General features: G+C 28.0%; 1 long non-coding RNA gene across 1 annotated transcript in view; it reads right to left on the bottom strand.

Annotated features, from left to right (window-relative positions):
• Positions 1 to 1,389: 1,389 nt before the first annotated feature.
• The window catches only part of LOC122269297 (uncharacterized), a 25,127-nt gene continuing 17,722 nt past the window's right edge, over positions 1,390 to 8,794 (bottom strand). The window contains exon 2 of the long non-coding RNA XR_006225110.1: positions 1,390 to 1,547. This is a non-coding gene — a long non-coding RNA (uncharacterized lncRNA). The remainder of the gene's footprint in view (positions 1,548 to 8,794) is intronic.

Here is an 8,794-nt window from a genome sequence, read left to right as displayed (position 1 = left end):
GGAGAGATAAAAATTGCTTGAAATTTGAGCTGTCCATAGTCACAGGTTATAATAATAACCTATACTGTAATAGGTTATCCCTTTTTATGGTTAAAAAGTAAAATTACTTATTTATTATTCCTTATTGTGCCACACATTCTGTATTCCTAAGCCAAAGTATTTTTTCCAAGTGCGGTTAATTATTTTTTAAATCTAGGTAATCATTCATTTCATTACGATTAACACAGCAAAAAGCGTTCCTACACTATATTAAATAATTATATATTTCATGAACGAAAGGATCTTTAATTTTTCTTCATAAGAAAAATAAATAATTGTAAATGAGTAGCGATCCTCAATATGACATGGAGTGAATAGAGGGACGGTGCTAATCAGTTAATTTTAAAAAAACGCCTATTTTATCTCTCATACTAAATCATGGAAAACTGAAAAATTCTCATCCGAAAGAATAAAAGCCAGTGCTATTTTTAACCGAATATTAGTAACCTTAATAATATTAATAAACTTGAAACTTATTATGAACATTAAAGGCTACAAATAATAGTTTAAAATGGCAGCCCTACATGTTCATTTTTGTTAAATTTTTGTTTTGAATTAGCTGAAATATTTTACACCATTTCAAACATTTTCTGGTATAAGAAATTCCTATTAGATTTCTTCTTTGAAGAAAACGTAACATTCTTTCGTTTTTCTCTACCTTCTTAGGTAATCTTCGCGAAAATAGAACCAAAAGGAAGGAAACAATGACTTTTCAAGACAAGAGAAGAGAAATATTACAGTGCCACTTTCCCTCTTCCTTAATGGGAAATGTCTTAGTCTTATATTTGGCAAGTCTTCGAAAAAGGAAAAAAAGTCAAACTTGGATATTCTATGCAGCAGAATGAAAAAGCACAATTGAGTTATCAGTGTATTGAAGAAAATTATTGAAGTTTACTGGTATCAATGCAATTATATTAAACAATTATATTAAACCATGTTACTAATTTTTTGAACAAATCTAATATTTACTTAATTATCTCATATCTATCATTTCATTTTATTTTTATGATTTTTGCATAAAATTTAATTAAATTTGCTTGATAATAGTCATTTTTAATTAAATTCAGGAAGAGTTAGTTAATTCAGTTTGTAGATAAATAAATATCACTGCAAACTGTTTAAATTCTATTAGCAATTCGATCGAAAATAGTATTTAAATTAATAATCGATCAATCATGATAATGAATGATCAGATTAATTCGATCGAAAATAGTATTAATAAAATAAAGCTGATAAAAATTAGCATTATTTTATTTATATTAAGCCTAATATCATTCCTTCAATCGTATAGGTCAATTATTTATACTTTATTATCATTGGAAGTCCTCATTTAAAGTAATGTTATCATCATAAATAGAATTTTGTTTTATTTCTAATGATGACATAAAAAGAAAACCACAGCAACAAATACAAAGAACCATTTAGAGAGAAAAATTCATAGCAAACAAGAGAAACAGATGTAGCGATAGTCTATGAATCCAAATGATCCCTGGCATCCCACTAACGGTCTACAAAGAAAATATGAAGACAATTCAGAAAATTAAAAGTTATTAAATTCTCTATAAGTCTAATATATCTAATATTTTGAATATATTATATTTCATAATAGTGCAAAAATAAGTTAGTCAGAATAAAAATAATTCCAATACAAAAAAAAACACAAGAAAAATTTCTTTTCTGTTTTAAAAGTTTTTTTTTTACTTAGATACGTTGATTTTAAATCTGCAATCGGTTTCTTTATTCAAGCCGCAATGTTTTTTTCCTGAATGATATTTTCAGTTTATTTTTTGTTGAAATATACAAATTTAAAAGTGTTATATACAACAGGAGTCACGTATTTGTTACTACAATCTTTTAGGGAAGTTAGGGCATATCATCATGATTTAAATTGCGTAGGAACCAGTGTCCGGAAATGCGTTGTATGTGGCTAGTGGAGCATCCTTATTATGAACTGTTTCTTAGTGTACTTCTGAGCTCCTAGTCGAGTACGATGACCTTTATGAACTTGAGGTTCCATGCAATGCTAATCCTGGTGATGTTCCCTAAATCCCCTAGAAGTTTATCGCAACATTTACACAACTTCTTCATTATAAATAACGTTTTTAAGCTTGTAAATTTCGACAAAACATAGACTAAAAATGTCATTTTATAAAATTCAGTTCTTTAGAAGCAAAACTAGTTTTTAACTTGAAATCCTCACCTCTTCACCTCCGAATTAGGCAAGATCCGATTAGGCGATTAGTATAAATGCAGCAAAAATTTATCTCCGGTGTAATTATTAAATATACATAGATAAAGTAGAATTTCCTAAGATTCAAAATCACAATTTAGGATCTTAACAACATCTTTATGTTTAGAAAGAAGAATCAAATTATAGAGATCCTGGTAATCAAAGTTAACAACAGAATTACATTTTTCTTGTTTAATAATGTCTAAGATGTGGTGATTATTAGTAGCAATCCAAGTAAAAATATTCTTAATAATAATGTTCATAATTGTATTTAAGTAGCCAGAAAAAACAGTATCAGGTATAGTTAAATGAGTGTTTGGTCAGGAAGTTATTGATCTGAATTTAATGGATGTTGAACTGATTATAATTTAATTTTATGAAATTTTGAACTGTTAATAAATTAGTAAATTGCACATGAGTAATTTACTTTTTCAAATTACAATTATATTAAACTATATTTATTTTAAAAACATTAAAAATTTCTTTANGATCACTATAACATAGCACAATAAAAACAAAGAGAAAAACGAAAATAATTAATAAGTTTTATTAACTGCGCATAAGCTGCAAGTATATAGAACTCATAAAATAAGCTAAAAAATTGAGAAAATATGGAAAAAAGTAAAAAATAATGACAAGAGAAGAAAATTATTTACAATAATTTTTTAAAAGTATTCAAAAAACATAATTTTTAATGCCTCAAAAAAAATTTAATTAAAATTTGGAAAACAAAACAAGGAAAAGATATAATCTCTTCATCAGCTCACACGATTATATCCGCAAAAGGAGTGCTTTCTAATATTGTATTAATATAGCCAAAGCGAAATATATCAATACAACAGTGTGAGGAGCACTCAAACAAATTTTTAACGAAATTGGAACACATTAAGTAAAAAATATGAACAAAATGAAAATATGAAACAAATATCAGAACTGAAAATAAAATGTAAAGAGATTAGAGAACAGTACACGAAAGGAAATCTACATAGTGAGGAGCGAATTAAATGAACTTACGCGTACCGGAATCTTTCAAGAATGATTTATAATATTTTCGTAATAAGATTGCCAGATTACAATATATGAAAACAGAAGCATAAATAAAGTGATATCTTATGGCACGTTCTTACTGCAAAACTGAAGCGTGTCTAATTTGTTAGTTACTTTGGGTGGGCCCGAAAATGGATGCGCGCAAAGTAATAATATAATACAGGATAATTTAAAGTTTGTAATTAAAAAGTTTGATAATTAAAACAATTATTTAAAAAAAAAACAGGATTTACTTAATGTGTTCCAATTTCGTTTAAAATTTTTTTGAGTGCTCCTCACACTGTTGAATTGATATATTTTGCTTTGGCTATATTAATACAATATTAGAAAGCACTCCTTTTGCGGATATAATCGTGTGAGCTGATGAAGAGATTATATCTTTTCTTTGTTTTGTTTTCCAAATTTTAATTAAATTTTTTTTGAGGTATTAAAAATTATGTTTTTTAAATACTTTTAAAAAATTATTGTAAATAATTTTCTTCTCTTATCATTATTTTTTATTTTTTTCCATATTTTCTCAATTTTTTAGCTTATTTTATGAGTTCTATATACTTGCAGCTTATGTATAGTTAATTAAACTTATTAATTATCTTCGTTTTTCTCTTTGTTTTTATTGTGCTATATATATATATTCATTTTTGAGTGAAAAATCAGAGCAAATTGTAGTATTGGTCATATGTATCTGTTACTTAACTATAAAATGCAATCAACAATGAACTTTTTAACTGTTATTTAGAATACTTAATTATTATGTCAGTTAGACTTTAAAATTGAAGCAATCGACACTGAAATTGGTAAAAAAAATGCAAGTCTTCTTATTTTAGATATATTTTCAATTATTTTAATATATCGTATTTCAAACCATTATTCTGACAGCATATTCTGAAAATAATTTAAACGGAAAAGGAAAAAAAATGTGTATTAATTCTTAGCATCGTATCAATCAACATGATGCTTGTAATAAACACGATATTTTAAGGTTTCATACTGTACTTAGCTGCCCTCATATAAATTTTATGAGCAAAACAATTTTTATTTTCCAAACTTTAGTAGCAGCTAAAATTTATGAGGAGACAGTTCACTCACTTATAGTAAAATATAGCTTAGATATTTCACAAAAGGAAAACTGAATACTATTGAATGGTATAAGCAAATAAAATATCAATTTGTGATTTACAAATGTAGTACAACAATCTGAACTCCAACAGAACAACATTTAAACTAATGAAATATTTAAATTTCAACAATACAACATCCATAGTTTTTTTTTATTATCATTAAGCAGCACTGGATCTGCGTAATTAAAATACTTTCAAATAACAATTGACACCTATCAAATTTATTGGTTTTCAATGTACTGAAAAACATGATCTCGATATTTCTCAAAATGAAGACATCAAATTTTTTTGCCAACCATCCACATAGATATAAACTAATGAAAATACCAATTTCTGAACTCCAAATAATGTAGTTGTCAGGAACTTTCATTTGTCATTGACAGAAAATTCTCAATCTTTACATAAATGAAGGATTTGAATTTCAACAATGCAAAATTCGATATCTCAGATTCAAATTGCCAAATTTTAAATTAATATTTATTAGGTAGTGTCATAAATGGAAAACGAAGATTTGAAATTTCTTCATGAACTTATACTTAACTTCCATTTAGGGCTTCAAAACTTATTTAAGAACAATCTAAATTAAAAGAAATACACATTTCTCCCTTTGAAATAAAGTAGTTGTCATCTTTCATCAGCCATCAGCAGAAAATTGAGCTTAGGCAGCCTTCAATTTGTTGAGGAGAGTGAATTTTGTCCAGAGAACACTTGTCATCTTTAATTCAAATTGACAAAATTTATTTATATTGAATAGGTAGTTCCAAAAGGGAACATACGAGCATTAAAATGTATTTTTAATGTATCTTATGAACTAGCACTTACCAAATTTATTGATTTTAAATAGCAAAATTGTATTCAAATATTTCACAAAGTGAAAATATTTTTCTCCATATCAAGAAAAAACCACGATGTCTCCAGCGATAGAGCATTCACCTCCCAGTGAAGTGAACCAGGTCTGAATTAAAGCGATTGCTCGTTGATACGAATTCTGATCCTTGCTCGCACCGACCAAAGTGCTGTTATAAAAATATAGTCAGTGGTAAACGGATGAGTAACAATCCCCTTACCATCGGATTAACCGAGGAAGATTTTCGAATTTTTTCTCTTCAAGTGATGCAAATGAAGGTAAGTTCCATCACAAAGTCCTCCACGAACGCTAGATCATTTCCATACTTGTCAAAGGAGTATTCTTGTCTCCTGGGTTTGGTTCAAAATTACAAGGCTAAACAGTTTAACAATGATAGTCATAAACTCAGAATTGGGACGGCTGTTCAACACTTGTTATGAAATATAATAAAATTATAACGAATAAGAAAGATGTAAGAAAGAAATACCTATTTTGGAGTGCAAAATACCGTAGTTGTTACCCAATCTCATAAACCGCTCACACACTTACATTTATGAAGGATTCAATTGTAATGTTTCAATGTCAAATCAATTGCAATATTTTTTAAATTAAAATGAATATATTCATTGAGAAAACATTATAATTTCAGGCATTCTCATTGTTAAAAAATATTGGACATTTCTGTTGCAAAGTTTCATACCAACTTAATTGTCTAAAGTCTAGATAAAGTTAAGATTAATTATTTCTGAACCCTATTTCAAAACCCTTCAATTTTAAATAAGTTAAAATAGTTTTTAGCAATCGTTTTTTTTTTTCATTTTTTAAAAATAGATACAAATTGCATGATTAAGAAAAAGGCTTGCATAGTAAAAGCGTAACAGTTATAGAAAGAAAAAAATTATATTTCTTTGCTTGAAATACGTAAAATAAATTAAAAGTGTTTCTACATGTAGTGTAAGACATTAAATTGTGATTAATTATATTGGCTATTTGCCAAATAATACATGTAGTCTGAGATTTTTTATGAAGAAAGATTGCGTAGTATCTTTCCGAAATTTAAAGCACCATAAATTGTAAACTTGGCGTTGAATTATCCAAGTTTTATCAATTATCATCAAATCTACAAAAAATTAAAATTGCAATAATTGTAATCCAGCAATTATTATCCATACCTATTAAACTCCAAATAACAAAATTTGCACAAATCATTTTTTCTCTTTAAAAATAGAATTTCATCTTTAAATTACTTTAATAAATTAATATTAGTTCATTTGTTAATAAAACTTACTAAATACCTAGAAAGCAAACTATTAAATACTGATATAACAAACTATTATGAAACTTTTAGTACATAACTACTCATTCTTTCTCTAATTATAAGATTATATCTCGCAAAATATTTGAATAAAATTATTTTAACATTTCATAAACGTTATTTTTTTTATCCAATTTTTAATGATTAAGCAAAGTTACGATGTTTATCAATTTTTGTTCAATGACGTCATTTGGCGACGAACTGAAACCTAACATTTAGTTACAACTACAATGGTAGTTTAAAGATACTACGTTAATCTCAGAAACAGTCCCTTGATGTGTTTTCCTAAAATTTAAGGTAAATTGGCAATTACCTGATTGTTGATGAACTATTACATTTAAATTTTATCTGAAAAACTAAACAATTTCGATTAACGGCTTAGGAGAAAGTCTCAGAGTTAGGAGAGAGTCTTCGAGTAATTACCACTAGTGAGTCTTATAGACGTGTGGCTTAGAAAGTGAAATTTAAAAACTTTATCGCTCATATAATGAACCCATTCATTGCCATTTCATCAAATCGAAATGAATAGAACGGGCAGACGACGTTATCAGAGAGGGAGAAAACTGTATCACAAGTCAAATATTTAACTAGACAAGCTGGCACAATGAAGAAAAGGAAGGCAAACTCTAAATTGCATATAAAAGTCATTTTGTTTTTAAAATCAAGAACTAGAAAACGTTGCCGGGAAGATTTTTTGGAATAAGGTCTTTAAGAGAAATAAGCTCATCATCTCTGCCGAACAATAGAGAAGACATGCATGTCGAAGAAGACATGTACGTACTAATTTTCTAATCTATGATGCAGTTTATACATGTAAGTAATGATTCTTTGGTGTTTTCTAAATAGCCGGCGAGAGCGAAAAGTCGCCAAAAATTATAAACCTCGAACGAATTTTTATTTATTTACTGCTATTTTATATTTCCAATTTTTAAGCATTGAGCAAAATGGACATTCACAAAAAATTTAAATAAAAGAAAAAAGGAGAAATGAGAATTAGTTGAATTTCATTTCGTTTGGTTAACCTGGCTTTGTTTTTTTATCGTTAGTTTATAATTATTAACCATCGGCAAGGAATCAAATTAATGCTAGAGAGTGAAACGGTACGTGACTAAGTATGTTCAGTTTAGAGAACTTTAGTTCATATAATGAACCTTGCATCGTCAGTTTAAAAAACGATATCAATAGGAAATGAAGGCAAAATTATTTCAAGGGACAGCAAAAATTCCTCATCAGCTGCATTACTGAGAAAGGTAAGACCAAATCGGAAATAAATTAAAGGGCTGAAAAGAGATTTTTTACTTTAAATTCACCAATTAGAAAACGCTACTTGTAGAAAACTTGAATTGAAAAAGTTTCTTGAAAATGCATAAGCTCACAATTAGCGGACAGTTAGTGATAACTTGATTCTTTTTTACTTGTCTTTAAAATGCGTGTTGAAAGACTACAAAATGTGTTCTTGAGTACTTTGAATTTAAGAAAAAAATGACAAGTTTACTTCGTAAGCCCTTAATACGCTAATTAATGAAATTTATTTTCAGAGCAGGGCATAATTTTTAAATCGGTGAAGTAGTAATTTTGAAACACTATAAGCCTATAGAACATCGTAAATATCAAATTGTGTAACGGACCACTTAAGTGAAGGTTTAGTCGGAATTAGATTCCTATGATCTAACATCCATACTATCAGGATTTTAATTTGTTATTGAGACATTAGTATTGATACATTAGTTATTGAGATTACTAATAGTTTGTTTACAACTTCAAAAAGAAGAACAAAAGGGTATACTCTTCCTGACACTGGACAGCATTAAGAAAATATATCAAACTAGGTGGCTTCGCCCCCTGCTCGCTGGCGCTCACCAAAACCCGGAACTGCTTTCACAGTTCATTTCGGATTACTTCGCAATCCAATGCTCGCTTTTCTCGCTCATTGGATACGTTCTTAACGTCTGGTTTTTGTATACTTTTTTGAACACTGAAGTTCCGAAAACTTTTCACTGTAGAAAATTCTAAACCTGTACATTTCAATATTAATTTGAAATTGAAAACAGTTCACATATTTTTCTTAATCACACTATTCTAAATTTCAGTTGTTGAGAAATACAACTGTTGTAAGTTTTGTTTTAAAGTCTTTCCCACCAGAGGGCTAAAGCCATGTGTTGTAAAACAATATGAGAAGGAATAAAAAGAGATATTAA

This window comes from Parasteatoda tepidariorum, chromosome 2 (assembly GCF_043381705.1).
Source record: "Parasteatoda tepidariorum isolate YZ-2023 chromosome 2, CAS_Ptep_4.0, whole genome shotgun sequence".
Classification (NCBI taxonomy): Eukaryota; Metazoa; Arthropoda; class Arachnida; order Araneae; family Theridiidae; genus Parasteatoda; species Parasteatoda tepidariorum.
Note: the sequence above shows the minus strand (reverse complement) of the source record. Positions and strands in the feature narration are given on the sequence as shown.